Source organism: Elephantulus edwardii, unplaced genomic scaffold, assembly GCF_000299155.1.
Source record: "Elephantulus edwardii isolate Elephantulus edwardi_28Jun2011 unplaced genomic scaffold, EleEdw1.0 scaffold00189, whole genome shotgun sequence".
Classification (NCBI taxonomy): Eukaryota; Metazoa; Chordata; class Mammalia; order Macroscelidea; family Macroscelididae; genus Elephantulus; species Elephantulus edwardii.
Window position 1 is genome coordinate 3,246,947 of NW_006399939.1, and position 20,526 is coordinate 3,267,472.

Below are 20,526 nucleotides of genomic sequence, written 5' to 3' on the forward strand. Positions count from 1 at the left end.
CTCCTCCTCCTCTTCCTCCTTCTCTTCCACATTGCCCCTAACAGGTTTTGAGGAGTTGGAAGGAAAAAGGACTTGTGTCTGCATCTCCAGGAGAAAGAAAGCCTGTTGTTATTAGTTGTTGCCAGAACAGCTTTGGTTCATGGTGACCTGCACGCAGTAGAATGAATGAGCTGCTGCCGGGCTAATCCCAGCTCCACAGTCATCATGAAGTCCAAATCTGTTGCTGTGTCTATGTCTCATTTCCTTTCTCTGTGGGCTTTCTTTCTTTTTACTGACCCTCAGTTTTGAAGAATGTGAAGAAAGAAGCCCATTTTCCAGTGATTGGCTTTTCCCGATCATGTGTCAAAACTAAGTAGGATGAAGTTTCATCATCTTTGCTTTGAAGGAAATTTTGGCTTGCATTTCTCCAAAGGCTGGCTTGTTTACTCTGCTGGCAGCCCACAGTTAGAACCTGTTGTTGTTGTTACATGCCGTCGAGTCGCTTGAGACTCATAGTGACCCTATATACAACAGCCTTAAACTGCTCTATCCTGAGCCAACCTTATTGTCTCTGACACACCCACCTCGATTACCCCAGTCACTGAATCAATTTATCTCATTGAGGGTCTTCCTCTCCTGCACTGTCCCTCCACTCTTCCAAGCATGATGTCCCTCTCCAAGGACTGGTCCCTTCTTGCAACATGTCCAAAATATGTCAGTTAGAACCTAGACAGACGAAAAATGTTGCATTCTCTATGCAGGGGGTGGGCAGCCAGACCGAGAAGGCACGGCTACGTAGTGTTGGGAAGCACAGTCTTAAGGCCTCCTCTAATCTCCTGGGACCAGGTCTTCCCCTGCACCAGCCAAGGCTCACCCAGAGGGACCCTGGGAGAAGGGACAACCAGTCCTTTCACCTGCCCTTAGCCGCTGGCCCCACACCTGGACCACAAGGTGGGCTGCACACTTTTTGTTTTAGAGAAAACACACACACACACACACACACACACACACACACACCAAGACTTTCCCTGAGTTTTTCTTTGCACAAAACCTCACAAGTATATTAGTGATTCTGACCTGTTTAGCTGGACAGCACATGAAGGTGTCAGAAAACAACTCCAGGCGCTGTCCATCCAGAGGATGGATAGAGGTATCGCCCACTCTTGCCGGCCCTGCTCTCCCTGTGACGAAGGTGTCTCTGCAGGGATCTGAGGCCAGGAATGGGGAGAAGGGATAAAGAAACTGCTCACTGACTCTTGGCCACGGGGTCGTCTGCCCTTCCTGGAGCCACTGTGGGGCTTGGTTCACCTGTGAATGGACCCGCCTCACATAGAGAGAAAGGGGGGATTGGAATCAGAAGTGTGGGTGAGCCTGTCGCTGCCCTTGTTTTAGCTGTGTGCTCTGCCACAAATCACATTCTTTCTCTGAGCCTGTTGACTCATTACTAAAACAGGGACAATATCTGTGTGGTCAATTTCACAGTCCAATGAGATAAAGAATGTGAAAGACCTAGTCTCTCCATCAACATGGTGATACAGGATTTATTGAGCACTTATGTGCTAAGAGCCGACACCAATGATCTCATTTCTTTCTCTCCACATCCCCTGAAGGCAGACATGACATCACTGTCATTTCCATAGAAAGAGGAGGAAGCTGAGGCTTATGAACGTCACAGGTTTGGTAGGTGCTATTGCATCTATGTGTGTAACAGAAACGCTGTGCAGTCCTGCGCCATCCTCACATCCTCTGCTGTGCTCAAACCCATTGATACCGTGCAGTCACTGTGCCAATTCATCTTGGTGAGGATCGTCCCACTTTTTCTAGGCCCCCACCTTGATGTCTTTGTGCCAAGAACTGTCCCCTCTTGACAGTCTGCTCAGAATACATGAGATGAAGTTTCACCATCTTTATTTCTAAGAGTTCTCTGAGTACACTTTTCCCAAGACAGATTTCTTTGTTTGTTTTTGGCAATTTGTGGTATGTTCAATGCTCTTCTCCAGCATCACAATGAAAAGGCACAGACCTCAATTTTCCTTGTTCATTGCCCAAATTTTATGTGCACATGAGACACTTGAAAACACCATGATTTCAATCAGTAGTACCTTAGTCTTTAAAGCGACATCTTTGTTCTTCAGCTCTTTAAAGAATCCTTGACAGCACGTTTGCCAAATGCAATGAACCTTTTGAATTCTTGATTGCTGCTAACCATGGGTGTTGACTGTGGAGTCGTAGTGCCTGGCAAAGGTAAGATTCAAATCCAGACTGTCGGACTTCAAAACCCAAGTGCCCAACTCTCTCCTATAGTGGATGACGCAGACCCTCTCCTGTAGTGAATGACGCAGACCCTCTCCTGTAGTGGATGACCCCAACCCTCACTGTAGTGGATGGCCCCCACCCTCTCTGTAGTTGATGGCCCCAAACTTCTCCTGTAGTGGATGGCCCCAACCCTCTCCTGTAGAGGATGACCTTTGTAACACTTTGGCCCACCATCCATGGAGCTGCCTGGTGAGTCCTTCTGCGGTGACATACCTACACATCTTCACCCCTAGGACTAAGAGCAAAGGCTTTTAAATTCTGCTCCAAGTCTGAGTCAGCATCACAGAGCTCTAATCCTGGAATCCAGCAGCACCCAGGTGACTCTAGAAGTGGGAGAGGAGAAGGTCTCCTGGCAGCCACTCCTGGTGGATCTCCCACTTGATGTAGTTACTTCACCCACACTCAAATCCTGGGATGGAGAAGCTCTTGCCTAAGGGCCCAGGGAGACCATAGTCCTTCCCGAGCCTCATTCTTGTGCATTGTCAGTGCCAGAGATGCTGCAAAACGGGGTCAGCGTGGCTGTGGAGGAAGTGGGGCATGTGTGTGTCTGGGCACCTGGTTGTGAGTTCTCTATTTGGAGCATGCTCAGATGAGCTGGTGAGCCAAAGTGGGCCCTAGCAGGAGGCACAGGAGGCTAAGTGAGCAGGGAATTAGAGTAAAGGAATAATCAGCAGGGAGATCCGGGATGATAAGAGGTGGATGCCTTGTTACAGTTTTCTGTCATCACTGAGGACAAAATTTCCCCAACAACAGAGAAAAATGTTCTGTGATAAAATGCCAAGTTAATAAAATTAAAATGGCCTTTTCTCGGGATGACCTCTCAGGATCTTTATATGTTGATGAGGATGGTGATACTAAGAGGAAATGATAGTGTTTCCCAACTCTTATCCGCAGTCCCCTTTGCTCATGAAGGACACTGAAGGATTGAGGTTTCTCTGAACACTCTTTGGGAATTACGGGTCTAGGTCAAGGGCCATCTGAGAGGCTGCTCTCTTCCTCTGCTTCCTCCCTTACTCCAGCTTGTATAACACCACACCCTGTTAACACACACAAGAGCACTGGGCTCTGTACCTTGGACACACCAGGAGCTGTTAAACTCCGCAGTGTCACAAGAAAAAAAATTTCTTGACCTGCTGTTCAAGGCTCCATTCTGGCTCTAAATAGAGGCTCTAAGACTCCTCCAGCACCGAGACCTTCCTGCTTCCGGCTCCTTACTGCCCCTGCACAGCTGTGAGCGCACGCCTGCCCTTGTGCTTTTGCTTTGGCTGAAATACTCTTCTTGGCCACCTCTTCCAGGTAGTCTTCCAGTCTTGCCTTGGAGGCCCCTGGATGTGATGGCAGAAGAGATGAAGAATCCTAAATGTTGGTTTGAGGTGACTGTAAAACCACACCTTACGTTACCCTGGAGACTGTAATTTTTTGCAGTGTTGTCGCTAGGGGAGCATCGTTGGTCAGATCATACCCCTTGACACTACCAGAGGGGGTGGCACTATAACGATCCCAGGGTCTTCAGTGGTGGCAGTAGGAGGTCTGGTGTAGGGGGAGGGACAGTGGTATCACCTGTCATTCAAACTCTTCCCCAAGCACCCTTTCCCTTGTCAACCACCAGCCCGGGGGTTGGGGGAGCTGCTGTGCTCATGAAGGGAGGTGACACCATTGACTCTGGGTACCCAAAACTTGGAGTTATTGATCAATTACTCAGAGGGAGAGCCAACAGCCTCAGGAGGATGGACCAAGGACCATAATTGAGATGCCTCGTCACGGGTCTGACCCCTTTAGATAATTCCATTTTTCCTTATAAGTTTTAATTATAGAAAATTTCATATATAAAATATATATGAAATAATGTATTCTCATAATGTATTCTCATATGTATTCACATAGCTATCACTAAACTCTAACAATAAAGTTCCAACAACACATGCCTAGTGCTATTTTGTTTCTACACTCAGCTATTTTCTCATGCCATTTTGAAGCAAACCTCAGACCTATATATTCTGTTCATATGTATCTCAGTAATCTGCCATTTCTCACATAACTACAAAACCTTTTCTACTAAAATGTAACAATAATTCTTTTAATAGTGTCAGCTGTCCAGTGGCAGTTTGTATTTCTGGTTGCCCTGTAAACATCTTCCTAGTGTTTATTATAAAGCTTGCTTGAATCAGGATACAGACGCAGTTGGTTAAGGTGTCGGAGACTTTTTCACTGTTTTAAGTAGCCTCTTCATCCCTCTGGTTTTACTTTTTTCTTTGTTATCTTGTGTTTTTTTTCCCCCATGGTGGGTATTTTACTGGAAGCATCTAGTGGGATGCTGTTCTTTGTAGTTTCTATACTGTAAACTGGTAATTAGTTTTTGAAACTTGATCAAATTCATGTTTGGGACTTTTTTTTTTTAAACAGAACAGCCTCGCAGTGCTGCATGTGTTGATTAGGAGGCACAAGAAACCAGACTGTCCCCAGTTTTGAGACGTTAGTAGCTCTTGATGTCCAATGCCTGCATCTATAGATCCATCAGGGCTTAAGAAATTATTAAGAGACTGTATTCTTATTATCTCTTCCTCATGTGTTAGCTAAGAGCTTTCTAAAAAGGAGAAATGCCTGCCCCCTGACCTACAATTTGGGCACCCAGCAGTACAGTTTGTATGGGAAATGGAGGATAAATGCTTGATTATTTCCTTTTATTTACCAACTAATTACCGCTTAATGGAGTGATGCTAGCAATTAACACTTACAGATCACCTACTGATTACCAGGCTTTTTTGTATACATGTTCTTATTTCATTTTCACGACAGTCTTGTGAGGTAGACAGGACAGATAGTTTTATTTCTTTAAACTGTTACTTACTTTTGTTATTTTGCAGATAAAACAATTAAGTCCTGGAGACACTAAACAACTTGCATGAACACAGGTAGGTACTAGGATAATGATTGCTAACGAACAGAAATCTTTCTGTCAGGTCTTTGCATGAATTAACACATTTACTTCTTATAATGATATCCCAGAAAAGAGGGAGGACAGTGATTGTCCCCATTTTACAGATGGGGAGCCTGAGGTGCGAAGAGGTTAACTGATACGCCCATTGTCGTTTTCTAATAATGTTGTGAAGTGCCATCCAGGCAGCTCAGACTCACGGTGATCCTAAGGGCAGCAGGAGGAAATCCTGCCCAACCTTCATCATTCGCACAGTCTCCTCTCCCGTTGTTGCGGTCACTGTGTCAGTCCATCTAGCTGAGGGTCTTCATCTCTTTTGTTGACCTTCTATTTTTCCAAATACAATGTCCTTCCCCAGGGACCAGCCCCTCCTGACATCATGCCCCAAGTGTGTGAGAGGAAGTCTCATCATTCTCGTTTCTAGGGAGCACCCTGATTGTAAGTCTTTCCAGGGCAGTTTTGTTTGTATTCTTGGCAGTCCATGATATACTCAAATAATCTTCAACAGCACCACGATTCAAACACACTGATTCTTCTTTGGCCTTGATAACAACATACATGATTTACTGAGCACTTTAAGACGGGCCTTGCTGAGTGTCATTTGTTAGACACTGTGTCCAAATCTGCCTTCATTCTTCATAGCAACCTAACTCCAACTCTTCATGGCAACTTGAAACTTGGTACAGATGAAGAGACTGAGGTTCAGAGTGGCTGGGCCACACACCTAAGGTTGTAGTGTTAGCGTGTGACTGAGCTGGGTTTCACACCAGTTCTTCTGTTCTGCATTAAGATCTCTGGCCAGGATGGAGGGGACAGGACGTCCGTAGGTGTGTCGGAGACTCTCTCTCCCCTCTAGCAACAGCAGAGCCCCTCTCCTCGGAGACGGAACTTCTGTGGGATGCGTATCTGCCCCCTCATCTCCCCACCAATCCAACCTCTCAAGAGAACTACTGCAGCACTTACCGTACTTGACAAGGGGAGAGAGGAGCCGCAGAAAAGGAGGAAGAAACCTCATTAGCTGCCAAAAGAATTAGCGGTTTTAGTGACTCTGTGATGTTCCCAGAGGTCGTCGCAGGCTCAGCCTCTAATTGCTGTTTGCCACTGCTTTTATCCCAGAGCAGGGATATGAAGTGCAACTTAGCCCACCAGCAGATTGAAAGGACCTGAGCCTTTGGCCCCGCAGAGGCGAAGTGGACACAAGGCTCTGTGGCCTGCATCGTAGGGGCTCTGTGTTGCCTGGGAAGCCCACCATAGCCAGGGCTACCCTAGATGCCCGTGAGACACCACCACAGGAGCCTAGATCCTAATGAGTTTCGTGATGCCCACACCCTGGGCCCAGGCTGCGGTGCCACAGGCTGACATGCTCAGTCAACAGGACCCTTGACCAGCTGTTTTCCCTCCTAATGAGATGCCGTTGCCTGCTTCCTGCTCAGAGAGAGGCCCTCTGGAAGGCACAGAGATGGGGGAGAAGGCAGGGGGAGGAAAAACAAGAATCCAATTAAACCCTCAATTCGAGCAGAGTAAATGAATTTGACTTTAGATGATCAAGAGGGAGAAAACTTCTAATTAGACACCCGACAATCCCGGGGCTGAGCACGCTCGTGCCCCGCCCTCGTGCCCGCCCCCGTCACTTTTCTAGATAAATGTTAAGGATGAGAGTGAGATGTAATTAAAATCCATCAATCCCCTACGCTTGCTGCTGATGAGGTTTGAAGCCTCACCTCGTCTCTCCCTGTCCTGAGCTCCCGCGCCCCCACCCCCAGCTTCTGTGTTCCCTCCCACAGGCTCTTGCCACTAGGCAATTGGGTTTTGAGCAGAGGAAGCACCAGGCAGAGGGGCAGCCCGCAGCGTGGGAGAGGGGCCCACCTCTTCTGAGGCCCAGCGAGGGTTGAAGAGTGAGCTCTCTGGCCATGCGTATTGGCCAAGTATTTGCAAACTGGAGCCCTGTGGGCAAAATCTGGCCTACAGATGTGCTTAAATATTTGAAATGAATATTTTCAGTCCTGGAGTCTATGGAATATTTTTAAGAGAATTCACCTTTAAAAAAATCTGAGTCAAATAACTCACTCATATGAGGACAAATGCAGCATCAAACCACTGTTGTGAAAATAGGAGGTTAACTGAGCAGGAGACGGATAAACATTCATGGGGCAGGGGAAGGGGTGATACATCTAGGATAGTAAAGGTTAGGGCGTGGAGGGAGAAGGGTGAGAAGAGGAAAGATTCCACGAGGAGTTGAAGAGAAGGGACGATAATAGGCATAAAGCAATAGTCATTAATTACATAAAAGCCTGTGTAAGCAAACCAATGTAAAAGGAAAAAAAAACCACCACTGAATAAAATTAATATAATAAGGAATCAAAAGGTTCATCCCACAAAAGACAATGTCTATTAATGATTGTCTAAAACACAATGTATATGAATGATTGTAAGTAAACCAATTAAAAAAAATCTGAATATTTCACATATATTTAAATGTCATTGTTTCTTTTAAAAAGCAAATATCTGGCAATGGCCAACAGTCCAGCTGACATCGAGGTGCTTCCCATTCATGGAGAGCCCATGAGTGTCACAGCAGAATGGGGTTCTGTAAAGGCTTTTCGATGGCTGATATCTTGAAGTGGTCACCAGGTCTTTATTTTGATGCACCTCTGGATGGACTGTCCCAATTTTTCTGTTAGAAGTCAAGCTCATTTTTTAGCCAATTGGACCAACTGGAGACACTTAGAACTTAACAATACCAGGCCCGTGTTCCTATTAAGCAACTATTAAATTGAGTAGTGGTGGCTCTATTAGACAGGACTCTATACCCGGCTGTTCCTGTCTCCAACTGGCTTGATTCACCCACTGTGTGCTGTTTCTGGGTCTGGGGTTTTTGAGTGAGTTCTGATTAAGGTCTTTACGCTTCAGGGTGAGCAAGGTGCCCCGGGGTTCCCTCTGAGCTCTGGTGGCTTAGTGGTAAGGAGATGTGCTGCCAACCCAAAGGTGGACTGTTGGAATCCACTAGTCCACTCAGTAGGAGGAAGTTGGACAGTCTCTTCCTGTGCAGTTTACAGCCTCTGAAAAATTGCTGGAAAGTCAGCTATGAGTTGGCTTCAACTCGACGACAGGGAGTTGTGTTTGTTTGTTTATTGCGGCACAAGCTGAAGGGCAGGGAGTTGAGCTGCTAGTAACTTCATGGAAGAAACATGAGCAATCTCCTCCCGTGTGATTCACAGCCACTGTGGATCCACTGAAGGGTCAGCCAGAGTTGGCTCGGACTAGATTACGATAAGAGGTGAGTTTGCTCCTGCTGAATGCTGAACCTGTAAAATCCTTCCTTGTATGGAATCCCAAGTCACCTGCAAAATGTCATTCAATTGCTACCTCTCCCAGGAAGAGCTCCCTGTGTCCCCAGGAATCTGTCTCTCCCTGCTCAGACTTCGAGCCTGCCTGGTGCTGCCCCTGTCCTGTCCCACTCTGGTTTCTCTGGTTTTTCAAGGCCGTCTTGGTCTCTTTCCATCCTTCCATTAAGAGAATCTCCTGTTCTCCTTTCTTAAGCCCCATGTTCACAGGTTAAATCTCATTCCTAGAGGCAAATCCATTGCTATGAAGTCAATTCTGACTCATATTACAGTCAAGACAACCTTAGGCAGGCTTTATATGAAATTCTTCTCATAGGGTTTTCTGTGCTGATTTTTTTTCTTTTAGGTGCACATGGCCAGCTATTTTTTCTGAGGTATCGCTGGTGGGGACTGGAACCAATAACCTTTTGAATAGCAGCTGAGTTCATGAAATGCTTTGTACCAACCAGGAACTTCTATCCACAAATAGATATTTGAGAACTAACTCATCACAGAGGCCTGGAAACCACCCTTCCAATGAGGTAAGAAATAAGCAATGTTTAACACAACAGAAAGATAATGCTGATGGCGGAGTTACGCTCAGGGACGTCACAGTAGAGACACCCAGGAGGGAGATCCTTTTGGATGTAAGATCTACCAACGGACTATTGGGCTATTCAGTGACATATCCAGATCATGGACTGTGCTGTAGCTAATCTTCCTCTGCTCAACTGTAATGCAATATCACCATGTGACTAGGCATCTCACCCAACCAAAATCTCTAGGTGACACAAATGGCTTGCACTTGGCTACTGCTCTAAAAGTTGGTGATTTGAACCCACGTAGTGGTAACTTGAAAACAAGCCCTGGAAATGCAGCTCTGTAAGAACTACGGCCAAGAAAACCTCATGTTTATTGCACATGGGAATGTGACAGCAACGGCTTATTTGCATTCCAGTTTCCTTTGTCAGAATGATGGTGATAATGATGTCTGCACATTTCTTCAAACATAAAACACAACTTTTTCTAACTGGCTCAGCAATTTTACTCTCAGAGATTGATCTATCCGAAAGAAATGGGAACATACATTCATTTACACAAAGATCTGTAGGGGAAAGGTCGTATACAGAAGCTGAAATTAAAATTGGAATTGACAGAATAGACAACAAGCGATATGCCCACACAATGGGATGCTGTGGTTAGTGGCCACAGAGTCAGCTCTGGCTTGTGGAAAAACCATGTACAATAGAACAAGAAGCTGCCTGATCCTCTACCAATGTGGTTGTTAGTATACTCAAGTTCATTGTTAAGGTCTTGTGTGTTTTATGTGCCTTCCAATTTCAGGAGAGTCATCTTCCATTCCTGAACCAGAAAATACTTTGTTGTAATTAATCCATATGGTTTTTGACAGTTATCTTTTAGAATTAGATAATCAGGTCTTTCTTGATAATTTGTTCTAGGCTGGAAGCTCCACTGAGATTTGTCCACTGTGAATGACCCTGATGGTCTTTGAAATGCTGGCCACATAGCTTCCATCATCATGGCCACGTGTTACCACCACAGGAAAGCAAACTTATGGCTGCTGGAATGGAATTTGATTTAGCAATAAAAGAGAATGAATTAGTGATAAATACCTGAATGTAGGTCAATCTCAAAAACAGGCTTTGTGAAAGAAACCAGATCCAGAGGCTACTTATTACTGGGTTCCATTTAGAGGAAATGTTTAGAAAAAGCAGATCAATAGAAACAGAAGAAGGAGTCCTGGTGGCACAGTGATTAAGCATGTGGTTGCTAATAGAAAGGTCAGTACTTCAAATCCACCAACTGCTCTGAAGGAAAAAAGCTCTGTTTCTGTAAAGCTTAAGCTTTTGAGACTATCTAGTTATCTAGTGCTATTGTAACAGCAACACAAGCACATACCTTTCATAAACAGAGGGGCTTTTTTATCTTACAGTGTAGGAGGCTGGGAGTTCAAATTCAGGGAACCAGGCTTTCTCTTTGTTGGCTTTGTAGAATAGTTCTTGTCCTCTATCTTCTCCTGGGTCTAGGAGTTTGTCAGCATAGGGACCTCAGGTCCAAGGACTTACTCCAATTCTGGCTTTTCTTTCTTGGTGGGAGGAGGTCCCTTCTTCTCTAGTTGTATTTCTTTTTATCTAGAAAAGAAAAGCTATCATATCTCCTTTTAATATAAGGTAAAAAGTTATATAGATCACATCTTGGGAAACTCCTCTTACATTGGATCAGATTGTGAACTGATTGAGAGTATTTTGTCACATCCTAATCCCTGAAAAAGAAATTCAAGTCTAGAATTGTAATACTTAGAGATTCAAAGGGCAAAAACATGAATGACCCATGAAGCATTAAAAGAAGATTGAGGGAATACATAGAATTGCTGTACCAAAAGAACTGGCTGAAGTATTTCAGGAAGTACCATATAATGAAGAGCCAATGGTAATGAAGGAAGAAATTAAAACTGCACTGAAGGCACTGGGAAAAAATAAGACTCAAGGAATCAATAGGCTACCAACTGACATGTTTCAAATGACAGATGCAGCACATTGACTTGAAACATATGCTGCAGAAGACCAAAGACTGTAGCTTTCAATATGGATTGCATCTCAACATGAAGAAACAAAAATACTCACCACTAGACAGATAGTCAATATCATGCTAGAGAAAAGATTGAAACTGCCAAAGACTTTATCTTACTTGGATCTACAATCAATACACTTGGTACCAGCAGTCAGGAGATCAGGAAATGTGTTTCACTGGGAAAGTCTGTAGCCAGGAACCTCTCCAAATTATTGAGGAACAGTGATGTTAGTTTAAGGACTAAGGTGTGCCTAATTTAAGCTGTGATCTTTTCAGTCACTTGCTATGTGTCTGAGAGCTGGACAGTGAATAAGGATGACAGAAAAAGAATTGATGCCTTTGAACTGTGGTCTTGGAGAAGAGAAGTGAATATCCCATGGATTGCCAAAAGAACAACAGAAACATCTTGGAGAAGGTGCAACCAGTGTTCCTTGGAGGCAAAGATTATGAGGTTTTTTTCTTGCATACTTTGGGCATGTTGCTAGGAGAGGCTATTTCTTGGAGAGGGACATCATACTTGGAAAGGAGGAGGGATGGGGAATGAGAAGAGGATTCTCAACTAGGTTGATTGACACAGTGATTGCATTAATAGGTTCAAGTGTGTCAGAGATTGTGAGAATGGCACAGAATAGGACAGGGTTTAGATCTGTTGTTTAAAGAGTCACTGTGAGTCACTCAAGGGCACCTAACCTCAACAGCAATCCCTTACAACAGGCTGCATTATGCAGATGAAACAATCTTGCATGCTGAAAGTGAGGAGGGTTTTAAACCCTTGCTGAAGAAGTTCAAAGACTTCAGCCTTCAATATAGATTACATCTCAACATCAAGAAAATAAAAATCCTCGCCATTGGACTGATAGGTAACACCATGATGAATGAAGAAAAGATTGAAACAATTAATGGCTTCAACTTGTATCCACAATCAATACATTGGGTACAGCAATCAGGAGATGTATAACATTGGGAAAGTCTCCTATCAGGGAGTTGTTCAAATTACTGAGGAGCAATGATGCAATGATGTTAGTTTGAAGATGAAAGTGTGCCTGATTCAGCCCATGGTCTTCTCAATCACTTGCTATGCATCTGAGGGCTGGACAATGAGTAAAGATGACAGGAGAAGAATTGATGCCTTTGAGCTGTTGTGTTGGAGAAGAGCACGAACTATCCCGTGGACTTCCCAAAGAACATACTTGGGAAAAGTGCAGCCAGCATGTTCTTTGGAGGCAGGGATGACAAAGCTTCAGCTTACATACATTGGCATGTGGGCATGTTGCTAGGAAAGTCCATTCCTTAGAAAGGGACATCATGCTTGGAAAGGTGAAGTATCAGCTAAAGAGGAGAGGATCCTAGAGCAGATGGCTTGGCACACTGGCAAGACCCTGAATGAGATGAATTGACACAGTGACTAGAACAGTGGCCTCAAGTGTGACAAAGATCATGAGGACGGCACAACATAGGATAGGATTCAGTTGTTTATAGGGTTGTTGAATCATGGGAAACTAAAGGGCACGTAACAAAAACAATTACTTATAAATTATTGACTGATGACATCAGATCCCATCATGGGGAATGATTACATCATTACATAACCCCCAAACCACTGAGAATCATGGTTGGCTCAGTCAGATTGACACGTTTCTGGGGCCACAATTCAGTCCACAAGAGAGATTTCATTGGACAATTCTACTTGGTCCTATAACATTTCAGTTAGTTGGAATAAATATTACAGACTTTTTAAAAAATAAAACCAGGAGATTAGTAGTTGTGTGGGGCAGAGGAGTGGAAACAAGGATTGACATAAATGGGCAGGATCTTACTGGAGTGGGGAAAAGGTCTTAAAACTGATTTATGATGATAGTTGCACAACTCAGTAAATGTACTAAAAATTACTGCATTGTACACTTGAAGTGGGTGAATTTTATGATATGTAAAAAATTCCTCCATAAAATTGTGAAATATAATACCTCTGCACAAGGTGGTGGGGAGACTCAGTCGAGAGAGCTTGCATTTGGTGTGTAGTTGGATCGCCAGCATCCCTCAGGTGCTTCATAAAGGCTCGTTCTATACTTTCATCCTCAAGAAATAGCTCTGGTCCAAGACAGCATCAGTCATTGAGGTAAAGAGCCTGTGATCTCTGGATTCTGGCTGAGGCATTGCTTTAAGGACATCATCTAAAACCCTGGGTCTCAGCCCTCCAGTAGAAGCTCTGGCGTTGCAAATATCTAAATACTCAGCTACCAACTGAAAGATTGGCAGTTTGACCCCAGCCAGCAGCTCTACAAAGAAAAACATGGCAGTGTGCTTCTGCAAAGATTACAGCCTAGCAAACGCTGTGGGCAGTCCCACTCTGTCCAGTGTGGTCATTATCAATCAACGTTATTTCCATGGGACATGAGGACATCCCTCCAGCCTCTTTTAGCCACATGTCCTCCTTATTTTTCTTCACTACTCCTTCCATTCACCTCTTCTTTTTGATTCTTCCACCTCTAACTCTTGCTGCCACTTTTCTGGGTTCCTGGATGTGTAACACCCTATTTTCACTTTTTTGTTGCTACAATGGAGTAGTGCAAGTAGGTGACTTTGAAGAACAGAAATTTATTGTATCCCAGTTTTAGAGACTAAAAGTCAAAATCAGGGTCTTATTCGCTTTGACTCCTTCCTGATCGGCAGTCCTGGTGCCCCCTTGGTGCCTTCAGGGTCCTCAGATGACATCCCTCTACCTCCATGTATGTCTCTGTGTCTTCTCTCTGCATAACTCAGAAGTGATTAGGTTGAGAACCCTACACTAGGAGGACCTCAGCAGATGGTATTATATTAAGTTACATTTGTCCCCATCGCTAGGTTCTTCCTCCTTATCTGTGACATACATGCTCACATGCTACCCTTCATGAACCTCGACATTCAAACCTTCATTGGTTTGCAGTATCTTATGGAGAAAATGGGAAGGCAGAAAGAGGGGGGAGAGTCTTTGTCCCCCACCTTAAAATGACTCTCTCCCTGGCCCTGGAATTATTCTTCACCTTTGCAACTTTGCCCCTCTCCTTCCCCCTGTCTATACAGCCTTCTCAGCTGTTCCAATCCTGACATTCTGCCCTCCTCTGAGCCCTAAATGCAAAGGACATTCATTGAGAATGAAAGGGGGGTTTGGAGTTAGAGCTGGGTAGTTCTTTTGTTAGCTCTACTGCACCACAGCTCAGTCACTAGATATCCTACACCTCAGTTCCCTCTTATGGAATTTGTTGTTGTTGGGTACAGTCAAGTTGAATACGACTGATACTGAGCCTGTGAACAACAGTTCCGAAACTTGTCCTATCCTGTGTCATCCTCATTGTCACTAACACACTTGAGCCCACTGCTATAGTCACTGTGACAATCCATCTCACTGAGGGTCTTCTCTTTGTCCACTCCTCCACCTTTCCAAACATGATGTCCCTTTCCAAAGAATAGCCTCTCCTAGCAACATGCCCAAAGTATGAAAGACAAAATCTCCTCATCTTTGCCTCCAAGGAGCACTCTGTCTGTATCTTCTCCAAGATGTGTCTGTTTGTTCTTTGGACAATCCATGGGATATTCAGTTCTCTTCTCCAAGACCGCAGTTCAAAGGCATTAATTATTTTTCTGTCATCCTTATTCATTATCCAGCTCTCAGTTGCATAGCTAGTGACTGAAAAGACCATGGCTTAGATTAGGCACACCTTAGTCCTCAAACTGACATCACTTTTCCTCAATAATTTGGAGAGGTTCTTGATAACAGACTTTCTCAGTGCAATACGTTTCCTGATCTCCTAACTGCTAGTACCAAGTCTATCAATTGTGGATTCAAGTAAGATAAAGTCATTGACAGTTTCAATCTTTTCTCTAGCATGATATTGACTATCTGTCTAGCGGCGAGTATTTTTGTTTCCTCATGTTGAGATGCAATCCATATTGAAGGCTAGAGTCTTTGGTCTTCTGCAGCATATGTTTCAAGTCAATGTGCTGCATCTGTCATTTGAAACATGTCAGTTGGTAGCCTATTGATTCCTTGAGTCTTATTTTTTCCCCAGTGCCTTCAGTGCAGTTTTAATTTCTTCCTTCATTACCATTGGCTCTTGATCATGTTGGAAGCAGGAGTGGCATCCACTTCCTAAACACCATGCCTCTGGAAACTCCATAACTTTAAGAAGTGACGATAGTTATAGTACGACTTCAGGACTTTTTTTCCATAGGGTTACTATGAGTCGTGCTTGACTCAATGGCAACCAACAACAACAAAAATAACAACAACAGCAACAACAACTTCCTGAATGCGATACTTCATGAAATATTTCAGCCAAATCTTTTTGATACAGTGATTCTGGGTATTCCTTCCCTCTTCTTGTGATGCTTTCTGGGTCATTTGAGATTTTGCCCCTTGCATCTCTAAGTATCGCAACTCTAGACTTGAATTTGTTTTGTAGGATTAGGATGTGACAAAACGCTCTCAATCAGTCCCTAGCCTGATCCAATGTAACAGGAGTTTCCAAGGAGGTGAACTGTATCACTTTTTACCTTTTATTAAAAAGAGATATGATAGCTTTTATTTTATAGATAAAAAGAGAAGTAGAGAAGAAGAGACCTCCTACCACCAAGAAAGAAGAGCCAGAAATGAGGGAGCTCTGGTGACCTACTGGCAAGAAGCTGCATTGTAGCCCCAGAGGCACGTGGATCAAATCCACCAGATACTCTGCTGGAGAAGGAGGTGCAATACCCTCCTCTACCAGTTAGATCCAATTTGACGGCACACATACAAAAGAATAAAATTTTTTTTTTTTAAGAAGAGCCAGAAATGAAGTAAGTCTAATATGTGAGATGAAGCTTTGCCATCTTTGACTCTAAGAAGCATTCTGGTTGCATTCCCCCCCCTCCCCCAAGACCTATCTGTTCTTCTGGCATTTCATGGGATATTCAATACTCTTCTTCAACACCACAGCTCAAAGGTATTAATTTTTCTTCTGTCATTTTTAATCACTGCCCAACACTCAGATAACCTAGCAAGTGATTAAAGAAAAGACCATGGACTGAATCAGGTGTTCCTTAGTCTTCAAAGTGATTTCATTGTTTCTCAGTAATTTGGAGAAGTCTCTCATAAGAAACTTGCTCAATGCAGTACTCTCTTGATCTCATTATTTCTGGTACTAAGGGTGTTGATTATCTAAGAAAGAGAAAAGAATTGACAATTTCAATCTTTTCTCCATCTATCATGTTGCTGCCTATTGTTTAAGTGGTGATTTTTGTTTTCTTGATGTTAAAATGCAATCCATATCAAAGGCTGAATTCTTTGATCTTATGCAACAAGCATTTCAAGTCCGCCTCACTTTCAGCAAGCCAAGTTGTGTCACCTTACATAAAGTAGATTATTGGTAAGTCTTCCTCCAATCCTGATGCCACATTCTTCTTCTTAGAATGTGGAACTTGATGAGTGTGGTTTTCACATGTCACACATTAAAACCAAGAAACCAAACCCACTAACATTCAGTTGATTCTGACTCATGGTGACTCCATGTGCTACAGATAAGACCTGCTCCATAGCGTTTTCTTGCCTATAATCTTATAGAGCTTATGGCCTAGTGGTTAAGGAGCTGCGCTACCAACCCAAAGGCAGATGGTTTGAATACAGTCAGCACTTGGTGTATGTTTGTTCAGTGATCTAATGAACAAGTGAGGAGTATTCACATGGCACTAGAGTGAATGAGATATATACCTATAGCAGAGTCAAGAGAACTAGCAACAACTTTGAGAGGAGTGTTCAGAGTCAACAATAAAGAGACAAATGAAAGAAAAAAAGGACAAGGCAAGCTCTCTAGAGTCTAGATGAGTCTCCACAGGGGAAGACCACCCTCCCTCTGGCACAGGGCCATCTCTTGTGGTCATCAGAAGTGCTTTTGGGAAACCCCAGTCAATCCTTTGTTATCAAGGCCCCTAACGACCTGGAGCTTTACCCACCAGAATGACTGACTTGCTGATGTGGGATGTGCAGGCCCCATGGGAGACTCACAGCATAGGGCCACTCTGGTCATAGCTGCCTGCCCTGCTGTGATTAGATTGAACAGCCCCAAACTTTGAACAAGAGATGGTGTTACCTCAAGGGCTGAGCTGACCCTGTCAGGATTGAAGCCACTCAGTGCTTCCCAAAAAGATGAGACTGGAGCTCAGGGGAGAACTTTCCAAGAAATCTGAGAGTTAGGAGTTCCCTTCTGTTAATTTTTCAAAAGTAAACACGTAATGTGGGCCTGCTATCGTGTACACACACACACACACACACACACACACCCCTGTTGCTGACTTCTTCCTCTCCGAGTAGAACTGTGTTCCATACATGATTGAGTTTTCAGAAGTAACACTGCTGAGTTGCCCTGGGACTCTGAGTGGACTCAAGGCTCCAACTTTTTTATTAACAGCTCTTGATATCACCCAGGACTCTTTTTAGTATATGTGGAAGCCTCAGAACATAGAGACTTCCAGGGTTCAGACTCAACAGAGCTCCACAGCTTTGGCATTTCTCTGATGCCTCCTCTCAATCCCCTATTGCCTTCTTTCCAGGCTCCAGAGGGGAGCCCAGAAGTTTTACAAGAGCATATTTGAACTCAGGGACTAGGAAGGGCCAGTGCCCAGCACTCCATGGACTCAGGGAGTACCATAACTCCCAGGTAAGAAGAAGGAGAAGTAACGATTCTTGTCTTGCTGCTGAAGAAACCAAGATTTACTAAATATCTCTGGTTCCCCATTTTCTGGGTAGAATTTCACTACCTGGACCCCTTGTGGATGAATGGGGCCATGTGGCCCATTCTGAGCAATGACTGGTGAGCTAGTGGTACATGTCACTTCCAGGTAGAACATTTAATTGCAAATAAGAGGTCTTCCAGAATGTTCTTTCCCTCTTCTCTTGCACCCAGCATCAGATTGTGTGCCTGTGGGAGGCCTCTGATTCATACATGATTGAGTACAAGTGTGGGTGAGGTAACACCCATGGAGTTACTTTGGATCAGTAAGAGATGAGATTGATGGGTAAATGCTTAATTCTGTGATGTATTTCACAAAATCTGTGATACATTACATCCTTTTAATGAATTTCCTTCCTCCCATTTTAAGTACCTCTTTCCTGCCCTTTGGTTCCTTGGGGTCTCTTCCCAAAAAACTACCTACACAATCTTTATTTTTTATGGTACATAATTCTGTGGAGAAATAATGAATGACTCAGAAATCTTCAAAAAAGGTTGGAAGGAATCTGCAGAGCCACAGTATTAAAAAGAACTGACTGATGTTCAACCATTTCAGGACATAGCATATGATCAAGAATCAACAGCATTGAAGGAAGAAGTTCAAGCTTCATTGAAGACGTTTGCAAAATACAAGGCTCCAGGAGTTGACAGAATACCAGCTGAGATGTTTCCATAAACAGATACAATGCTGGATGTGCTCACAGAAGAGAGTGTCAAGAAATCTGGAAGGGAGCCACTTGGCCAGTCAGACAAGTGTTTTGACAGAAGGCAGAAATGATAGAATAGTATCATTAATATCATACCCAAGTAAAATTTTACTGAACATAATTCAAAATTTGTCCCAGCACTACTTCAGCAGAGAACTATCAAAAATTCAAGCCAGATTCAGAAGAGGACAATGGAATGGAGTAGAGGGGGAAGGTTGTTATCATTGCTGATGGCAGATGTGAAAGAAGAGAATCCTAGAAATAGGTTTACCTGTATTTTATGTCCATTCTATCGGATGGGTCATAGCAAACTATGGATAACATTGCAAAGAATGAGAATATTTATCATTTAATCGTGTATATGAAGAATCTGTATGTATATAGATCAAGAAGTAGTCATTAGAACAGAATAAGGGGATATGGATGGCATGGTTTAAAACCAGTAAAGGTTGTCATACTTATTCAACCTGTATGCTGAGTAGATAATTCAGAAGCTACACTATGTGAGGAAGAACACAGCATCTGGATTGAAGGAAAAAGACTCACTAACAAACTGTGATATGCAGATGAAACAACCTTGCTTGAGGAAAGTAAGAAGGACTTGACACATTCTTGAAGATCAAAGATTATAACCTTCAGTATGGCTTACACTTCAACATAAAACAACAACAACAACAATCCTCTCAGCTGGACTAATAAACAATATTTTGATAAACAGAGAAGTTGCCAAGGACTTAATGTTATTTGGACCTAAAATCCACACCCATGGAAGCAACTATCAAGAAATCAGATGATATTTTGCACTGAGCAAAATCTATTGAAAACGACTTCTCTAGCAAAGATGCGTATTGAAGACTAAGATCTGTCTGGTCCACACCATGATATTTTCAATCATATTTAATGCATGTGAAATCTGTACAATGGATAAAAAAAGATGGAAGTATTAATATGTTTGAATTATAGTGTTGGTGAAGAATATTGGATTTACTATGAACTTCCAGAAGAATGAAAACAATCTGTCTTGGAAGGAGTACAGCCAGAATGTAACTTAGAAGTGAGAATGGCAATACTTCATCTCATGCACTTAAGACATATTATCAGGGGAATTAGTTCCTGGAGAAGGGCATTAGACTTGTTGTTTTTAAGTGCTGTTGAGTCCAGTATGACTCATAGTGACCCTATAGACAACTGATCTGAATCTGCCCTATCCTGTGCCACCCTCATCATCTGACATACTTGAGCCCTTTGCTACGGTCACTGTGTCCGTCCACCTCCTCAGGGTCTTCCTCTCTTTTTGTTTACCCTTCACCTTCCTAAGCATGAAGTCCTTCTCTAAAGATTGGCCCTCCTAACAACATGCCCAGGGTATATGAGATAAAGCTTCCTCATCCTCACCTCTAGTGAGCACTCTGGTTTCATTTTCTCCAACACATACTTGTTTGTTCTTTTTGCAGCCCATGGGATTTTCAATACCCTTCTTCAACATCACAGCAAAGGCATCAATTCTTCTGTCACCTTTATTCATTGTCTATCTTTCAGATGCACAGCAAGCGAATGAAAAGACTATGACCAGAATCAGGCACATTTTAGTCTTTAAACTGATATTGTTGCTTCTTAGCACTTTGGAGAAGTCCTTGACAGCAGATTTTCCCAATGCAGCATGTACCAAGGATGTTGATTGTGGATCCAAGTAAGTAGAAATCGATGACAATTTCACTATTTTCTCCATCTATCATGATGTTGCCTATTGGCCCAGTGATGAGGAGTTTTGTTTCCTTGATGTTGAGATGCAGTCTAATTTAGGTCTTTGATTTTCTGCAGCAAGTGTTTCAAGTTCTCTTCACTTTCAGCAAGCAAAGTTGTATCATCTGCATAATGCTGAGTTTTATCCCATGTCGATGCCACATTCTTCTTCATAAGGTCCAGCTCTGGAA